Source organism: Staurois parvus, unplaced genomic scaffold (genome assembly GCF_062004578.1).
Source record: "Staurois parvus isolate SC_StPar_1 unplaced genomic scaffold, SC_StPar_1.0 ptg002586l, whole genome shotgun sequence".
Lineage (NCBI taxonomy): Eukaryota > Metazoa > Chordata > Amphibia > Anura > Ranidae > Staurois > Staurois parvus.
Genome location: NW_028320382.1, coordinates 5994 through 26344, shown reverse-complemented (window position 1 = coordinate 26344; position 20351 = coordinate 5994). Strand labels below are relative to the sequence as shown.

Here is a 20351-nt window from a genome sequence, read left to right as displayed (position 1 = left end):
CACAGCACACCAACATCAAAACCTCATCCCCACTGTGAAACATGGCGGAGGGAGCATCATGGTTTGGGGCTGCTTTGCTGCCTCAGGGCCTGGACGGATTGTTGTCATTGATGGGAAAATGAATTCCAGAGTTTATCAAGACATTTTGCAGGAAAACGTACGACCATCTGTCCGCCAACTGAAGCTCCTCAGAGGATGGGTGATGCAACAGGACAATGACCCAAAGCATACAAGTCATTCAACAAAACAATGGCTGCAACAGCACAGAATACGCCTTCTGGAGTGGCCCAGTCAGAGTCCTGACCTCAACCCCATTGAAATGCTGTGGCATGACCTTAAGAGAGCGATTCACACCAGACATCCCAAGAATATTGCTACACTGAAACAGTTTTGTGAAGAGGAGTGGTCCAAAATGACTCCAGATCGTTGTGCCGGTCTGATCTGCAACTACAGGAAACGTTTGGTTGAGGTTATTGCTGCCAAAGGAGGGTCAACCAGTTATTAAGTCCAAAGGTTCACATACTTTTTCCTCCCTGCACTGTGAATGTTTACATGTTATGTGCAATTAAACCATGGCAACATCTAATGTTTGTGTAGTATTATGTTCAGCAGACTGTGTTCTTCTTGTGTTGTGACTTAGATGACGTTCAGAGCACATTTTATGCCCAATTCATGCAAAACTCCACGTAATCCCAAGGGGTTCACATACTTTTTCTTGCAACTGTATATAATCCCTTCCTTAGTTGTTATCTGTATTCCGGTGTTTTGCCTGTTAGCCATATTCCTGTTGGCTGATCCCTTCCCTATCTTGTACCGTTACCCCATTTCTGTACCCCTTGTTCCCAGTCCCACTCATGCCCTGTTTCTTTCAGCTTCCCCCCATTTGTATGTAGTGTATATAGTTAGGTTGTTGATTGGGTATTTCTCCACTGTCACGTTCATTTTTCACTCTGGCTTTGCTTATGGTCTGTTGGTGTTGTGTGCATGAACTTACTTTAATCATGCTCAATCTGATTTCAGTTTTCTAAGTGCAGCTACACAAATCTGGTCATCCCTGGATGCATGCATTTGGTATCCTTTAAAATCGATTTCCTTAGTCCCCCTTTCATTTCAAAGTAATTAGTTTCCCTTCTTCCACATTAGAGTCATCAGTCCCCCTTCCCTTTCACATCAGATTCCCACGTCTTCAACCCCTTATTAGGACCTGGATCACCTGCTGGTGGTACTGTGGATCCCAGGGAGGAGGGTTGTAATTCCCGTGTCCACCAGAGTGTGTCCCAGTAATCAGTTTTCACCTGATGCTGGCTGCTGGGAGGGTATACAGGTCCTCGCCTACCAAGTGCCTCTCGCTCAAGTGTTTTGCTTGCTCCCAGATACTGCTAGCCATTATCCTGTTCCTGCCCTATACGTTGTACCCTACTGCTTTGTACCTGCCCCCTGTTTTAGTTCTCCCTTGACATCTGCTCCCTGTACCGCCAGTTTCCCGATTTTCTGTGTTCCCCATTTTGTGTATATTGTGCAATTGGCTCCTGTTAGTTATTAGTCAAGTATTCTGACTGCAGAGGGCAGGAGGCAGAGTAGGTGCAAATGGAGGACTTCCATCCTCTTCTGAATGCGGGGGGGGGGTGGCCCAGAATGCCGCCTGACCTAGATTAGCATCATGCATGTCCATACTGCTGGCAGCTGATACCATAGAAATGCATAACTGTGCAAAAATGCGGGGTGCAGCGCAGCACCCATGACGAGTCCGGGCAGCACCCCAGGGTCTCAAGACACCATGGTTGAGAAACACTGGCTCAGATCATCCTGCTCCCCCTCCCATCAGTGACTCCGCTTACCCTGCTCTTGTTCTCTGCAGTGGCTCAGCAACTCAGCTCACCCTGCACCACTTGCAGGTCCTGGATCAGGAACAAGGGGAGCAGATACAAGGCAGCAGGGTAGAGGATGCAGGGCAAGGGCAAGAGCAAGGCCAGGAAAAATTAACAAGCAGTATCTGGCAAGCAGGGCAAAACCCCAAAGAACTGTAGATAACTAAATATCTTCCCAGCAGCCAGCATCAGGTGGTTACAGGAATTTGCTGGATGCAGGGAGGACACCAAAACTACAACCTTCTGCCACCAGCATGCGATCCACGTCCTGATAACGACTCTCTTTATTTATTTATTTCAGGTACTTATATAGCGCCGTCAATTTACGCATCACTTACATATATATTATACATTCACTTCAGTCCCTAACCCTCAAGGGGTGTACAATCTAAGGTCCCTAAATTACATTCATACATACACATATTAGGGCCATTTTAGACAGGAACCAATTCACCTACCTTTGGTGTGTGGGAGGACACCGGAGTACCCGGAGGAAACCCATGCAGGCACAGGGAGAACATGCAAACTCCAGGCAGGAGGTGCTGTGGCTGGGATTCGAACCAACGACCCGAGTACTGCCAGGTGGAAGTGCTAACCATTTAGCCACTGTGCTGCCCACTCTCCTAGCAGTGAATTGGCAGTGTGCCCGCCTTCTCATCTCTAATGTAATTACAGAGCAGGCACACAGGAAGAGGGGGAGAGCAGAGTGCCAAAACTTCATGAAATTTTGTGAAATTTGAGGACAATTTGCTCCACAGTGCCTACAGCTACAGATATCAGTGATGACTTGTTTTAAAGCTTGATCAGAAAATGCCAATACTATCACGTTTATCTGATGGCGTCCACCCTCTGATGATGTGCCGTAGCACGAAAGGCCTCAGGAGGAGCCAACAGCACGTGTGACTTTCTGCACCGCCGTGACCACGAGGAGGTCCGGCGGTCCCTCACTGTGCCGGGTCAGTACATGTTTGTCTATCTCTCTGTCCACCTAAATGCTGGCAGTGTGTTTCTATGCATGTACCCCTGGTTGTTACTTTCTGCTTATGACCTAATAAATCAACTTGAACCTACTACACTATTGGCACTCCCTCTCTGTTTTGACCCTCTCTCTGAGGGTTTCAGATCTACTGCAGCTGGTTCCCAGTACATCTTATGTCCAGGAGAGGGAGCTCATCCATCTTCATGCACTGGTTGTGAGTGCTCTCTAGACCTTTCGGCATACTACTACACCCAAGGTTGATGATCCACCTGGGAGGGATGATCCGTAGGTCCGTATATCTGGCTGATTACCTGGATAGATGGTCTTATACATGCGCATATTTAATGCGCGGTCGGTGAGTGCGCATTTTATCTACATGGTTCCAGTCACCTATTTTTGCATAGAGGAGATTTTCACGTCAAGTTATCTGCAATCTTTTCACGCTCATGAATGACTTATGAACTATATGCTCTCTTATTTGGTACAGTTGCAAGAAAAAGTATGTGAACCCTTTGGGATTACGTGGAGTTTTGCATGAATTGGGCATAAAATGTGCTCTGAACATCATCTAAGTCACAACAACAGAAGAACACAGTCTGCTGAACATAATACTACACAAACATTAGATGTTGCCATGGTTTAATTGCACATAACATGTAAACATTCACAGTGCAGGGAGGAAAAAGTATGTGAACCTTTGGACTTAATAACTGGTTGACCCTCCTTTGGCAGCAATAACCTCAACCAAACGTTTCCTGTAGTTGCAGATCAGACCTGCACAACGATCTGGAGTCATTTTGGACCACTCCTCTTCACAAAACTGTTTCAGTGTAGCAATATTCTTGGGATGTCTGGTGTGAATCGCTCTCTTAAGGTCATGCCTCAGTATTTCAATCGGGTTGAGGTCAGGACTCTGACTGGGCCACTCCAGAAGGCGTATTCTGTGCTGTTGCAGCCATTGTTTTGTTGAATGACTTGTATGTTTTGGGTCATTGTCCTGTTGCATCACCCATCCTCTGCGGAGCTTCAGTTGGCGGACAGATGGTCGTACGTTTTCCTGCAAAATGTCTTGATAAACTCTGGAATTCATTTTCCCATCAATGACAACAATCCGTCCAGGCCCTGAGGCAGCAAAGCAGCCCCAAACCATGATGCTCCCTCCACCATGTTTCACAGTGGGGATGAGGTTTTGATGTTGGTGTGCTGTGCCTTTTTTTCTCCACACATAGTGTTGTGTGTTCTTCCCAAACAACTCAATCTTGGTTTCATCTGTCCACAGTATATTCTGCCAGTAGTGCTGTGGAACATCCAGGTGCTCTTTTGCAAACTTCAAACGTGCTGCAATCTTCTTTTTGGACAGCAATGGCTTCCTCCGTGGTGTCCTCCCATGTACTCCATTCTTGTTTAATGTTTTCCTTATTGTAGATGTGTCAACAAAAATGTTAGCATGTGCCAGAGATTTCTGTAGGTCTTTAGCTGACACTCTGGGATTCTTCTTTACCTTATGCAGCATTCTGCACTGTGCTCTTGCAGTCATTTTTACAGGACGACCCCGCCTAGGGAGAGTAGCAACAGTGCTAAACTTTCTCCATTTGTAGACAGTCTGTCTTACCGTGGACACATGAACATCAAGGCTTTTGGAGATACTTTTGTAACTCTTTCCAGCTTCATGCAAGTCAACAATTCTTGATCGTAGGTCTTCTGAGAGCTCTTTTCTGCAAGGCATGGTTCACATCAGACAGTGCTTCTTGAAACCAGTAAACCCAAAACAGGTGTCAGCAACACATCCAATATCATCCCACTGATTGGAGTCAAGGTTGGCTCACTCCTGGCTCCAATTAGCTCTGGGAGAAGTCATTAAGCTAGGGCCTCACATACTTTTTCCTTCCAGCACTGTGAATGTTTACATGTTATGTGCAATTAAACCATGACAACATCTAATGTTTGTGTAGTATTATGTTCAGCAGACTGTGTTCTTCTATTGTTGTGACTTAGATGACGTTCAGAGCACATTTTATGCCCAATTCATGCAAAACTCCACGTAATCCCAAGGGGTTCACATACTTTTTCTTGCAACTGTACATACTTGGTTTACAGTGCTGCACTATATATTTTTCATTATTTATGTTATAAGGTCTGGTGATTCCTTGGAGTGTTCTAGCAGCTGATTGTGTGAGCGCTCGCTATATCCGTTTCTTATTTTATCATGTTTATCGCCTGGCCACAGCTGTATGCTAAGGGCGACCACCAAGCGTAGGTGCCTCACTTTACAAATCATTTAGAAGTTAAATCAGATTCTACATCTGTGTTTCAACTCTTTGACTTTGTTTAGTTGTTGAAATCTTCCAACAGGTGCAAACCAGGTGTCCCGGCACAGTTTACGTCCATTCTCTCATTGGTGCACCGAAACGTTTCAACGCCGGCGTAGACTCCGCATATGGAAGGTTCAACATAAATCGGCAAAGCTTTTGTTTATAGCCCCAGCGGTATGATTTACCCCGGCAATTCTCCTCTCCAGCTTTCAGATTCCAATCTGCTCTATCGTCCCTCCACATATGAATTTCGAATTTAAGAAAAAAAACAAATAAAAAAACCCTAATAATTAAAAAAAAAAAAGGACCGAGCAGCCATCTGGGTGTCTCATTGCGCACAAAAGTAGTTAATCACACATAGAAGACAGTTTTACTTACTTGGATACCAACAGATTTGAGCGCAGATGCATATTTTCCATAATTAAACTCAGTAATGTTTTCTCCGCGCAGATACGGTCTGAATTTTTTATTTTCTTTTTTTGGGTCTTTTGCATCTGTTGTAAGGCATGCTTTTGGCTTGTCTCTGTAACTAATCCTCGCTTTGGGGCTACATTTTAAGTCTTCTGTTATCAGTTTCGGGTCTGACAACCTTCTAACCCCAACCCACTACTTGCCAACGATTTCCTACAGAGACTCACATCCAAGTGCGTTTTGATCAATGGCTGAAATGCAAAGTAAAGTAGAATTCCAACAAAAATCAAAATGAATCGCCCCGAGCTACTGATGTGTCCATATCCTATGTGCAAAAAAAATCAACCCATTCGCTAGTTGTTGCAGCTAATGTTCCCACATTATTATACAGGATTCATATGGCGCCAACAGTTTGCGCAGCGCTGTACAAAATGAAGGCGGACATGACAGTTACAATACAATTTGGTACAAGAGGAAACGGAGGGCCCGGCTCCTGGGAGCTTACAATCTAGGAGGAAGGGTTGAGTGATACAAAAGGTAATAGCTGTGTGGGGGAGGAGCTGATGGAGGAAATAAATGGCAGTTTACTAGGTAGAAGCAGGATAGGCTTCTTCAAAGAGAGAGGTTTTTAGGGATCTTCTAAAGGTGGATAGATTAGGAGACAGCTGGACAGATTGGGGTAGGGAGTTCCACAGGATGGGAGAAGCTCGGGAGAAGTCCTGGATGTGAGCGTGGAAGGAGGTGACACGGGTTCTAGAGAGCAGAAAGTCTTGGGAGGATCAAAGAGAGACGTTTGGTTGCTATTTTGAAACCAGGTTGGTGATGCAGCTGAGGGCAGAGTTGTGGATGGCTTTGTAAGTTGTTCTTAGTATTTTGAATTTTATTCGTTGGGCGAGTGGAAGCCAGTGGAGGGATTGGCAGAGAGGGGTGGGGGACAGTGGAGGGATTGGCGGAGAGGGATGGAGGACACTGAGTGGAGGGATTGGCAGAGGGGTGGAGGACACTGAGTGGAGGCCAGTGGAGGGATTGGCAGAGGGGTGGAGGACACTGAGTGGAGGCCAGTGGAGGGATTAGCGGAGAGGGGTGGAGGACACTGAGTGGAGGCCAGTGGAGGGATTGGCAGAGGGGTGGAGGACACTGAGTGGAGGGATTGGCAGACGGGTGGAGGACACTGAGTGGAGGGATTGGCAGAGGGGGGTGGAGGACTCTGAGTGGAAGCCAGTGGAGGGATTGGCAGAGAGGGGTGGAGGACACTGAGTTCAAGCCAGTGGAGGGATTGGCAGAGAGGGGTGGAGGACACAGTGGAAGCCAGTGGAGAGATTGGCAGAGAGGGGTGGAGGACACTGAATGGAAGCCAGTGGAGGGATTGGCAGAGAGGGGTGGAGGACACTGAGTGGAGGCCAGCAGAGGGATTAGCAGAGGGGTGGAGGACACTGAGTGGAGGGATTGGCAGAGGGGTGGAGGACACTGAGTGGAGGCCAGCAGAGGGATTAGCAGAGGGGTGGAGGACACTGAGTGGAGGCCAGTGGAGGGATTGGCAGAGGGGTGGAGGACACTGAGTGGAGGGATTGGCAGACGGGTGGAGGACACTGAGTGGAGGGATTGGCAGAGGGGGGTGGAGGACTCTGAGTGGAAGCCAGTGGAGGGATTGGCAGAGAGGGTTGGAGGACACAGTGGAGGTCAGTGGGGGGATTAGCAGAGAGGGGTGGAGGACACTGAATGGAAGCCAGTGGAGAGATTGGCAGAGAGGGGTGGAGGACACTGAATGGAAGCCAGTGGAGAGATTGGCAGAGAGGGGTGGAGGACACTGAATGGAAGCCAGTGGAGAGATTGGCAGAGAGGGGTGGAGGAAACTGAGTGGAGGTCAGTGGGGGGATTAGCAGAGAGGGGTAGCAGACACTGAACAGTTGGTGAGGTGGATGAGCCTGGCAGCAGTATTCATGATGGACTGGAGGGGGGATAGCCTATGTAAAGGTAAGCCAATGAGGAGGGAGTTCCACCTGAAATACTTACATACAAAAATGTATACAGGCATACCTCGGTTCACGAATTTAATGCGTCCTCCGGGACATTTTGTATTGCAAAAAATTTTGACATGATAGCATCACACACTTCTGCCGACTTGTTGGTGGCACATCCATGATGCGAATCTCCCGTTCCACCACATCCCAAAGGTGCTCTATTGGTTGGAGATCTGGTGACTGTGGAGGCCATTGGAGGACAGTGACGTCATTGTCATGTTCAAAAAACCAGTTGGAGATGACTTGAGCTTTGTGACATGGAGCATTATCCTGGTGGAAGGAGCCAGCAGAAGATGGGGATGCTGGGGGTCATTAAGCGATGGACATGGTCAGCAACAAGACTCAGATATTCAAAGCAATATCCCCCATCCATCTGTGTCTCCATGCTTTATTTTGCCGAGAAATCACTTAGAAAAACACCCCCTTAGTATTTCTGGCCGTGGCCATCTTGAATAAGGGCAGATGATTCATGTAGCATTTACTTCCTGGAAATCATATGCCCTTAGCTCAGGCATACGGGCAGGGGGGTGTGCTTAGCTGAGAAAGCCCCTCCTCCCCTCCTGAGATGTCTAGGCATGGAAACTAGGAAGTACCTGAAGAAATGTAAAAAGAAGCAAATATAATATTCCTTCCCATCTATTTACTGATAGCAGCATAAGGATTAAAAATAGTCGATGTGGATTGAGAATGAACCGCAGCAATGCTACCATAGAGAAACAATTCTTCCACTTCCAGGTTTGCACGATGACGTCACGTAGATCCATTGAGGTTTTGTTGCGCTGCATTTTTTTGTATGAGAAAGTAGAATTTCCGGCACGAGTTCAAGTCCTTTGCTCCCTCCCCCTACTTCCTGCCAACATCACGTCCTCTTGCATGAGCTCCATGAAGTTTATTAGCATATGAATAGGGGAAGCCTGGCTTTTAAAAACGATACATGGTAATAAAAATCATTCCATAATATTTATAAAAAAAGAAAATCACAAATATAGCTATAGCAACACAACGGGAACACCAGGTGCTGCATAGAGATACACATAGACATATATATATATAATAGGTACTTCTATAGCGCCGTCAATTTACACAGCGCTTCACATATATATTGTACATTCACATCAGTCCCCGCCCCCGAGGAGCGTACAATCTAAGGTCTCTAACTTTACATTCATACATACACATACTAGGGCCAGTTTAGACAGGAGCCAATTAACCTACCAGCATGTCTTTGGAGTGTGGGAGGAAACCGGAGTACCTCGGGGAAACCCACGGAGGCACAGGGAGAACATCCAAACTCCAGGCAGGTGGTGTCATGGCTGGGATTTGAACCAAAGACCCTAGTACTGCCAGGCGGAAGTGCTAACCATTTAGGCAATGTGCTGCCCATAGACACATATATATATAGTACTTATATAGCACCGTCAATTTACGCCGCGCTTCACATATATATTGTACATTCACATCAGTCCCCGCCCCCGAGGAGCGTACAATCTAAACTCCCTAACTCACATTCATGCATACACATACTAGGGACAATTTAGACAGGAGCCAATGAACCTACCAGCATGTCTTTGGAGTGTGGGAGGAAACCGGAGTACCTCGAGGAAACCAACACAGGCACAGGGAGAACATCCAAACTCCAGGCAGGTGGTGTCGTGGTTGGGATTTGAACCAGCGACCCGAGAACTGCCAGGTGGAAATGCTAATCATTTAGTCACTCTGCTGCCCATGAATGGATGTGCATGGAGATTGATGGGTACAGCCATTCCTGTCTTCCCAGGCATACGCCATATTTATTGCTTCGTATGTCCACGAGGCCAAATACTGTATTTGTTCATATGAGCAGTAAAAACACTTGAGAGATCAGCAACAGCAATGGCACTAAACCAACCAAAGTCTCCGGGAGCCTGCATGATTCATCCACGTGGTCTGTTCTTTCTTTCTTTGTGGTCTCCCAACAGCTCTATGGTGATCAGCAACCCATCCCGATGCTTGTGGGAGGTTCGGACCCCCACATCCCCCCCTTATCTACTCCCCTGTCTCTAGTTTAAAAATGAACCACTTTTACTATCTCCTGTTATTCAGCTTTCAGAAATCTGATATTTTGCTACTCAGATCTAAGAAAGTTTCTTTATGTCATAGTAATAAATCAACCAAATGAAAATCTAACGTACTAAAAAAAGAATCCATTTTTCATTATGGAGCATAATAAAGTATATGTACAAACACTAGACATCCGCTTTCATTTGCTTAGGAAATCACATAATCGTCCGTAAAGTCTCCGAATATAGTGGCAGCACAGCTACACCTCTTCGGTAATGATAAAGTCCATTCTGCATCTGTTTCAGCTCAAGCCCTGCTGTGCGAAGTGGCTGACAGGGAAAAGGGTCAGGCTAAGCTGTCATTCATTGGCATTGGAGGATTCTTCCAAGCCGCATGTGTTCCTCCAGCAGATGATGCCTAATTTGTTGATGTGCAATTAAGAGGATGTCAGAAAGCAAACAAACAATGAACACACCCCAATGAGAACAGCTAAAATAATGTGCTTCCTTTCCTTCATTTTAAAGTGGACCTGTAATGACTTCAAAGGAAACAAACTAGTGCCGTTCATTACTATAAAGAACAAACAGGGGTCCAAGAGAGACCACCTTAACATGGGCCTCAAAGGAGGACCAACCGCAGTGTAACCAGACAAAATGAACTTTATTGAGATCAAATACATGAAGGTGGTCAATAGGACCTAAACAGTCCTCCAATCACCATTAACCCCTTCCAGTCCGGACGCTTTCCCCCCCTCCAGACCGGACGCTTTCCCCCCCTTCCAGTCCGGACGCTTTCACCCCTCCAGACCGGACGCTTTCCCCCCCTTCCAGTCCGGACGCTTTCACCCCTCCAGACCGGACGCTTTCCCCCCCTTCCAGTCCGGATGCTTTCACCCCTCCAGACCGGACGCTTTCCCCCCCTTCCAGTCCGGACGCTTTCACCCCTCCAGACCGGACGCTTTCCCCCCCTTCCAGTCCGGACGCTTTCCCCCCCTTCCAGTCCGGACGCTTTCCCCCCCTTCCAGTCCGCTTTCACACCCTTCCTGTCCGGACGCTTTCCCCCCCTTCCAGTCCGGACACTCCCCCCCCCCTTCCAGTCCGGATGCTTTCGCCCCCTTCCAGTCCGGACGCTTTCCCCCCCTTCCAGTCCGGACGCTTTCCCCCCCTTCCAGTCCGCTTTCACACCCTTCCTGTCCGGACGCTTTCCCCCCCTTCCAGTCCGGACACTTTCATCCCCTTCCAGTCCGGACACTCCCCCCCCCTCCAGTCCGGACGCTTTCGCCCCCTTCCAGTCCGGACGCTTTCCCCCCCTTCCAGTCCGGACGCTTTCCCCCCCCTTCCAGTCCGGACGCTTTCCCCCCCCTTCCAGTCCGGACGCTTTCACCCCTCCAGACCGGACGCTTTCACACCCTTCCTGTCCGGACGCTTCCCCCCCCTTTCCAGTCTGGACACTCCCCCCTTCCTGTCCGGACGCTTTCACCCCCTTCCTGTCCGGACGCTTTCACCCCCTTCCAGTCCGGATGCCTCCCCCCTCCCTTCCAGTCCGGACGCCTCCCCCCCCCCTTCCAGTCAGGATACTTTCCCCCCCTTCCAGTCCGGACACTTTCACCCCCCTTCCAGTCCGGACACTTTCACCCCCCTTCCAGTCCGGACACTTTCCCCCCCTTCCAGTCCGGACACTTTCACCCCCTTCCAGTCCGGACACTTTCACCCCCTTCCAGTTCGGACACTTTCCCCTCCCTTCCAGTCCGGACACTTTCCCCCCCTTCCAGTCCGGACACTTTCACCCCCTTCCAGTCCGGACACTTTCCCCCCCCCCGGACACTTCCCCCCCTTCCAGTCCGGACACTTTCTCCCCCTTCCAGTCCGGACACTTTCACCCCCTTCCAGTCCGGACACTTTCCCCCCCCCCAGACACTTCCCCCCCTTCCAGTCCGGACACTTCCCCCCCTTCCAGTCCGGACACTTTCCCCCCCTTCCAGTCCGGACACTTTCACCCCCTTCCAGTCCAGGGCAATTTTCAGCTTTCAGCGCTCTCACACTTTGAATGACAATTGCGCGGTCATGCAACACTGTACCCGTATGAATTTTTTACCATTTTTTTGAGATAAAGCTTTATTTTGGTGGTATTTATTCACCGCTGGGATTTTTATTTTTTTTGCTACGTAAATGAAAAAGTAACAAAAATATTGAAAAAAAGTGTTTTTGTTATAAAATTTTGCAAATAAATAATCTTTCATCATAAATATTGGCCGAAATGTATTCTGTTATCTTTTTAGTAAAAAACAAAAAAATAAGCCAAATTAGTTTAACCAAAAATTATAATTTTAAATTTTTTTTTAAATTTTTATATTATTTATGTTTTTTTCATACTGTCACCCTAGCAGTACAGTGTCACCATGGTGACACTGTACTACTTGTGGGGCGTGATGATTTTTTTTTTTTTTTACAGTGATTGCTTTTACACCCATATAGGATGTAAAAGCAATAATTTCTCTTGCTCTCTGTCTGCATTCTTGCAGCCATTGAGAACTACTGTGTGAGCTGTGATTGGTCACAGCTTGTCCCATGGTACAAGGCTGTTGTGAATAGCCCTGTACCATGTGATCTCTGTAACCATTCATAGATTTCACTAGTAGTAAGCAATGATGTCAGAAGTGCTTACTACTATTCATGTGATCACTGATTGGCCAATCGGGGATCTTATGAATCAGGACCTCACACAGAAGTCCTGTACAGCAATCGGTGTTTCGCTGTGTCCGGAAGACAGTGGGCACCAGATCGTGGTGCTGCGTGCTCTCAGGGAGCGTGCACAGGCCATTGATAACTACTGAGTGAGCTGTGATTGGTCACAGCTTGTCACATGGTACAAGGCTGTTGTGAATAGCCTTGTACCATGTGACCTCTGTGATCATTCAGATTTCACACGTAGTAAGCAATGATGTCACAAGTGACATCATTGCTTACTACTTTGCATGTGATCACTGATTGGCCTATCAGTGATCACATGATCGGGACCTCGTACAGAGGTCCCATCTGACGATCTGTGTTTCACTGTGTCCGGAGGACACAGCAGGCACCGGATCGCGGTGCTGCGCGCTCCCAGGGAGCACGCACAGCTAGAAATGACGGGTGCCGTTTATGAACGGCAACCCGCCTCTGGCGTGACACCATCCGGCCGTTTATAAACAGCAGGCGGACGGCAAGTGGTTAAAACAAGGTCTGACACCGTTATCACCTTGGGTAGTGCCATTCTAACGGGCGCCGTTTATGCTGATCATAAACGGCACCCGCCATTTCACACATATACGGATTTATCTCTCAGAGTTGTCCTTCACAACGTGGGTTCCATGGAATCCTGGAGTTCCTCCACAAGTTGCTAGGAGCTCCTTGAGCAGCTTCTGCCTCTCAGAGCACCGGCCCCGTCTAGCATACCAACTGCAATGACGTTTACTATGCACAATGAAGCACCAGTTCTAATTGGATTTTTGAGTCTGCCCAAAAAAAGGTCAATTTGTAAGAGATGAATTATTAATTTTTTTTAAAAAAAAGAAGTCATGGCAGAACAAATATTCTGGACTAAGAGAGCATGAAAGAAAGCGCGGGGTTAGGGGGGAAGGCATCATCCATTGTTACTGAATCCTCTGAAGGTGCGGGTCTGGACAGGCAAGAACTAAGTATCATCTAAAGCCTTTTTGACATTTTAATCCGATCCTTTTACCTCCATCTGCAACCTCTTGCTAAGGGGCGATGGGAGGGGTGATGGGAGGGGCGATGGGAGGGGCGATGGGAGGGAGTTTAGTAGGACTGCGCTTTATAAACCTTAACTTAACTGAAAATCTCCATTTAATGCAATTATGTATTCATTAAATGCATCCCTACATGTAACTAGCCTAAACACCAGAATTGGCCTTGGCATCGCCTGCGTGCAATTCACTGAGCAGCAGTCTTTGTGGGAGGAGGGCGAGTATTCTGAGCCAGTTTGTAAGGACCTGGATCACCTGCTGGTGGCACTGTGCTTTACAGCGCAGACGGTTGTAATTTCCAATCCAGCTCTATGGTGCCGGGCAGCGAGTACAGGGCCCACTAGAGGACGTCGGGCCCTCAGGCCACCCTCATGAAGTCTGTTTCTGATTGTTTGGTCAGAGACATTCCCACCAGTGGCCTGCTGGAGGTCATTTTGTAGGGTTCTGGCAGGGCTCATCCCGTTCCTCCTTGCACAAGGAAGCAGATACCGGTGCTGCTGATGGGTTAAGGACCTTCTACGGCCCTGTCCAGCTCTCCTAGAGGAACTGCCCGTCTCCTGGAACCTCCTCCATGCTCTTGTCTCCCGGAACCTCCTCCATGCTCTTGTCTCCCGGAACCTCCTCCATGCTCTTGTCTCCCGGAACCTCCTCCATGCTCTCGTCTCCCGAAATCTCCTCCATGCTCTCGTCTCCCGGAATCTCCTCCATGCTCTCGTCTCCCGGAACCTCCTCCATGCTCTCGTCTCCCGGAACCTCCTCCATGCTCTCGTCTCCCGGAACCTCCTCCATGCTCTCGTCTCCCGGAACCTCCTCCATGCTCTCGTCTCCCAGAACCTCCTCCATGCTCTCGTCTCCCGGAATCTCCTCCATGCTCTTGAGACTGTGCTGGGAGACACAGCAAACCTTTTGGCAATGGCACGTATTGATGTGCCATCCTGGAGGAGGTGGACTGCCTGTGCAACCTCTGTAGGGTCCAGGTATGGCCTCATGCTACCAGTAGTGACACTGACCCGAGCCAAATGCAAAACTAGTGAAAAACAGTCAGAAGAGATGAGTAAGTAAAAAAAAAAATGTCAGTGGCCCCCACCTGTAAAACCATTCCTGTTTTGGGAGTTATCTCATTGTTGCCCATCTTGTGCACCTGTTGTTTATTTCATTACCACCAAAGCAGCTGAAACTGATTAACAACCCCCTCTGCTACTTACCTGACCAGATCAATATCCCAAGTGTTTCATGGACTTGACGCTAGACTCAGATTCCAAAGCCTTCCTTTCATTTTCTTGGGGGGGGTGTATGTATTATATATTTATTTTTTTAATACAGCCACACACTCTCTAGGGTGTGTGAGTACATGTATTTTTTAATACAGGCAAAAAAAAACACACAAAAAAAGAGAGGGAAAAAAATAAAAACAGAAAACGAGAAAGCAAAATACTAACAAGATTTACATCAATGTAGTTTTATCCACAATTTAAAAAAAAAAAATGTTTCTTTAAATGCAAAGTAGCTAAAGCCAAAACAACAGGAAAATCATGTTTTCTCCATATTTGTAATTTGCATACAACTGTGAGAACAGCGCCGGTGTGCCAGCAATCTTCCCTTCACCTGGCCGGGGTCGGCTGTACATCTTCCCGGTTGGTACATTGTGCGGTTTTTATGATCGTCCTCATGATCGATCCAGAGTAGGAAATGAATTATGGTACAAACAGGCATTCGGTTTGCTCTCCATCTTCTGTCTTACATCCGCGAAGCCGCGTCCAAACCGCCAGATGTATTCTCTTTCAGAGTAAACGCGGTCTGAATCGGCTTCAAACTCTGCAGCAGAGAGAGAGGACATTATTACAGGGCGAGTGGATGAAGGCATTGCTGACCTTCCCTATAACTCCATGCAGACACCGATCGCTCCCGTCACTGAAGGAGCCAAGAAGCCGAGGCCCAGCATTGTCACATAGAATGGTCATTTCATGTCATTGGATTGTACTGGGAAGCTCATCCAAACACAGAACATTCAGGCACCATTCAGGTGGTGTAAACACTTGGAGATTGTCTACTGGTACCCAACACATGACCAGCGAGCTGCTCGGCCCCAGCGCAGGAGAAGTGCACTTAAAGTGTTACTAAACGCTGGACCCCGCATTGGCTATATCCAGCCTCCCGGGACCCCGCATTGACTATATCCGCTCTACACAGACCCCGTATTCGGGGAGGCGGGATCTAGCAAATGCGGGGTCTGGGTAGAGTGGATATAGCAACTGCGGGGTCTGGGGAGGCAGGATCTAGCGGACCCCGCATTCACTATATCCGCTCTACCCAGACCCCGCATTTGCTAGATCCCACCTCCCCGCATTCGCTGTGTCCGCTCTCCCCGGACCCCGCATTCGCTGTGTCCGCTCTCCCCCGACCCCGCATTCGCTAGATCCTGCCTCCCCGCATTTACTAAATCCGCTCTCCCCAGACCCCGCATTTACTGTGTCCGCTCTCCCCGGACCCCGCATTCACTACGTCCGCTCTCCCCGGACCCTGCATTGACTATATCCACTCTACCCAGACCCCGCATTTGCTAGATCCCACCTCCCCGCATTCGCTGTGTCCGCTCTCCCCCGACCCCGCATTCGCTAGATCCTGCCTCCCCGCATTTACTAAATCCGCTCTCCCCAGACCCCGCATTTACTGTGTCCGCTCTCCCCGGACCCTGCATTCACTATATCCGCTCTACCCAGACCCCGCATTCGCTAGATCCCGCCTCCCCGCATTCGCTGTGTCCGCTCTCCCCGGACCCCGCATTCACTATATCCGCTCTCCCCGGACCCCGCATTCACTATATCCGCTCTCCCCGGACCCCGCATTCACTATATCCTCTCTCCCCGGACCCCGCATTCACTATATCCGCTCTCCCCGGACCCCGCATTCACTATATCCGCTCTCCCACAGTACACAGGACATGGAAATGCGATTATTTTACTAAATATAAACTGCTAAATCCCTGTTCTCATCAGCAGTATATAGCAGTCTTATGACTGTCCGGCTGAGCATTGGTTAAAGCTTGCAGAAGGAGTTTTCATTCTCCTCTCACTGCCCTATGAGGCTGCATGACCCCTAACCCTCTGTCTGGACAGTGCTGATTGGCCCTGTGCTGATCACATGCACCCTCCCAAAGGAAAAAAAAACCCTGCTCCAGCAATACACACCAAACTGAGCATGTGCAAAGTGACACCTAGAGCTCTGTACTATCAGCAGATGGATTGGGGACAGTAGAAAAGGGGGAGGATCAAACAGCCTTTTTACACAATGCGGAGGATTAACCCCTTAGGTCCCTCTGAGTATAACCAGCATGCTTTGCTGCATCTACAGACCGATTGTCCTGTTGGGGGGGTTTAGGAACGCTTTAAACTCGCACTTAACTCAACCAATCTTCTGAAGTAAACCACCCTTTGAAGTGCCTGCTGTCCCAACCACGGTCCGGAGCGTTTGTGGGGTTGTAAACCCTTCCATACACCCAGTGAAGTGCCAGACTGCAGGTCATACACAGAGGAAACAAATCCTATGGAAGTTGTACCGGTTTATCTGTAGCGCCCCTCTACAGCCAAACTAACCGCACAGCCTGTGACTGACAACCAGAGCTCTGTTTCGGTGTGAAGGAGGTGTGTCCCTCTCTGACAGAGCTCTGCAGAGTGCAACTTCAGCTCCCCACCCCCCACTTTCTGAAAGCTCGGACAAGCTGTATAGGTTCTGCACTTTGAATGGCTGTAGGGGACAACTGACCGCAGATAAACAGGTACAACTTATGTAGGAGGATTTGTTTCATCTCTGAGGCCGGTCACTCCGCTAGGAATATGGAAGGATTTACAGCCACTTTAAACCCGACCAGACCTTCCACTTGGTCTTGCAAATCAAAAAGCAAAGTGCATGCGTGACACCAAGACGTGATCCTTTTTTACAGATTTTTCTTCTTTTTCAGTCCATTTTCTTTTGAGCCGAGGAGCAGCAAAAAAAAAAAAAAACGCACGACCTACAGGAACGTCCCTTTAAGTGATCCTCAGTTCCCGCGGAGTGATCAAAGCGGATGAGCGGTGCGGCTGGGGTGACAGCGCGGTTTGATGCAGTTCTCTCGGCGGACTCAGCGAGGTTCGGGTTGAGGTTTAGGTTATCATAAAGCAGAAGGAGAGATGGGGGGGGGGGGGGGGGTTGGAGTTGTGTGAGGGGGGGGGGGGATTATGGATTGCCTTCCAGAGCCGTGATAAATTAACGGTCCATGGGCAGCTTCCTCTGACAGCTCTTTGATGTCTGCGTACAGCAGGATATACATCAAACCACAAAGGGAATTTGCAGCTATTTATCATTAACTGCGGTCCAGTTCTCATCATTGAAATCACCTTCCTGCTTAACCCCCTCGGCCCGCAAATCCAGAAAAAAGAAGGAAAAAAAAAAAAAAAAAAAAAAAGTTAAAGCCAAAAATATGCAGAAAAAAAAAGGACCGGGATACAAAATTCCTAACGCCCGACGCCAGGGACATGAAGCAGTGGACATTTTTTTTTTAAATTTAAATATACTTAGCCCTGCTGCAGGCCCCCCCCCCCCACAAAAAAAAAAAAAAAACAAAACCCAATGAGCCCCCCCCACCTTTATCAATGAGCCCCCCCCCCCCAATCAATGAACTTTCCCACCTCCATCAATGAGCCCCCCCAACCCAAATGAATGAGCCTTCCCACCTCCATCAATGAGCCCCCCACCCCAATCAATGAGCCTTCCCACCTTCATCAATGAGGCCCCCAACCCCAATCAATGAGCCTTCCCACCTTCATCAATGAGCCCCCCCAACCAATGAGCCTTCCCACCTTCATCAATGAGCCCCCCCCCCCAACCCCAATCAATGAGCCTTCCCACCTTCATCAATGAGCCCCCACAACCCCAATCAATGAGCCTTCCCACCTCCATCAATGTGCCCCCCAATCAATGAGCCTTCTTACCTCCATTAATGAGCCCCCCCAACACAAATGAATGAGCCTTCCCACCTCCATCAATGAGCCCCCCACCCCAATCAATGAGCCTTCCCACCTTCATCAATGAGGCCCCCAACCCCAATCAATGAGTCTTCCCACCTTCATCAATGAGCCCCCCCAACCAATGAGCCTTCCCACCTTCATCAATGAGCCCCCCCCCCAACCCCAATCAATGAGCCTTCCCACCTCCATCAATGTGCCCCCGCACCCCCAATCAATGAGCCTTCTCACCTCCATCAATGAGCCCCCCCCCCCAACCCCAATCAATGAGCCTTCCACCTCCATCAATGAGCCCCCAACCCTAATCAATGAGCCTTCCCATCTCCATCAATAAGCCTCCTCCCCAACCCCAATCAATGAGCCCCCCCCCAGAACCCCAATCAATGAGCCTTCTTACCTCCATCAATGAGCCCCCCCAACCCAAATGAATGAGCCTTCCCACCTCCATCAATGAGCCCCCCACCCCAATCAATGAGCCTTCCCACCTTCATCAATGAGGCCCCCAACCCCAATCAATGAGCCTTCTCACCTCCATCAATGAGCCCCCCCCCCAACCCCAATCAATGAGCCTTCCACCTCCATCAATGAGCCCCCCCCCCCCAACCCATGAGCCTTCCACCTCCATCAATGAGCCCCCAACCCTAATCAATGAGCCTTCCCATCTCCATCAATAAGCCTCCTCCCCAACCAATGAGCCCCCCCCCAGAACCCCAATCAATGAGCCTACCCCCCACCCATGAGCCTCCCCCCCGCCCAACCTCCATCAATGAGCTCCCCCCAACCTCCTCCATAAATTAGTCTATTCGCACCCCACCCCGCCCCATCAATAAGCCTTCTTCCCCCCCACCTCCATCAATAAGCCTCCCCCCCACCAATAATCCTCCCCCCCCACCTCCATCAATAAGCCTCCCCCCCCCACCTCCATCAATAAGCCCCCCCTCCACCTCAATCAATAAGCCTCCCCCTCCCACCTCCATCAATAAGCCCCCACCTCCATCAATGAGCCTCCCCCATTTCCATCACTGAACCTTGGCCACCCGTGACCCTGCCGCTAGTTCTGCGGTTTCCCTTCCTTGGCCCACTTTTGGTCGGTCCCGACCACTGCAGACCGGGAACACCCCACAAGAGCGGCAGTTCTGGAGCGGCTCTGTCCCCGTCTCCTAGACATTACAATTTGGTCCTTGTCAAAGTCCCTCACATCTTTAAGCTTTTCCATTTTTTTTCTACTTTCAAAGCATCAACTTCAGGGACAACATGTTCGCTTGCTGCCTTCTATATCCCGGCCACTTTCAGGTGTCATGGTCACAAGATCATCAATGTTATCTTCACCTTCAGAGGTCACAATGTTTTGGCTGATTGGAGCCAGCTTTTTTTTTTTTTTTTATTTTAAAACAGGAAAAAGGTGAATTTTTACTTAAAATGTACAGATTTCCCTCATTCCATTCAGGAACGGGACGCAACAAACTCTTCTCACCTGCACCGCCATCCCCCAGGTTCATTGTTGGAGACATCTGACGAGGACACATGGACACCACACTACTTAGTCATTCCTCCCTGCGCCGTAATGAGACAAGTGAACTCTCCGGGGTGACAAACGATCGCCCTGAACAATCCGCCGCTGTAGATCTCCCCGGCAGCGGTGAATTGGTGTATCGGCGCGCTGCCTTCGTGTTTCTGGAAATGGACCAGACTGACAGGTGGAACTCACAGGCCCCAATTCCCCCGCTGTTGGCGAGGGGTCCGTCTCATAAATCTGGCTGTAGCAATCTGGAGCAAAAAAGGGAAACGAGACGAGTGGGCCAACAGCGCCCTCTGCAGGAATGTGAAGTTACCAGCTGCCCACCCTGAGCCTGCTTCCCCAACCAGCCGGCTACTAACATTAACCCCTTCCCTCCCCGACACCGCAAATATGTTCCCACTTGCAAAAGTGCTCCAAAAACTGCCCGGTGTAAAAGCAGCCTATTGGCCAAAAAAG

The 20351-nt window shown here is 49.1% G+C and overlaps 1 long non-coding RNA gene across 1 annotated transcript; it reads right to left on the bottom strand.

Moving 5' to 3' along the window:
• Positions 1–14718: 14718 nt before the first annotated feature.
• Positions 14719–20151, bottom strand: LOC149430615 (uncharacterized). Its single transcript, XR_016309485.1, has 2 exons — positions 19851–20151; positions 14719–15191 (listed from the first exon to the last, which is right to left on the bottom strand). It is a non-coding gene; the product is annotated as an uncharacterized LOC149430615 (long non-coding RNA).
• Positions 20152–20351: the final 200 nt, after the last annotated feature.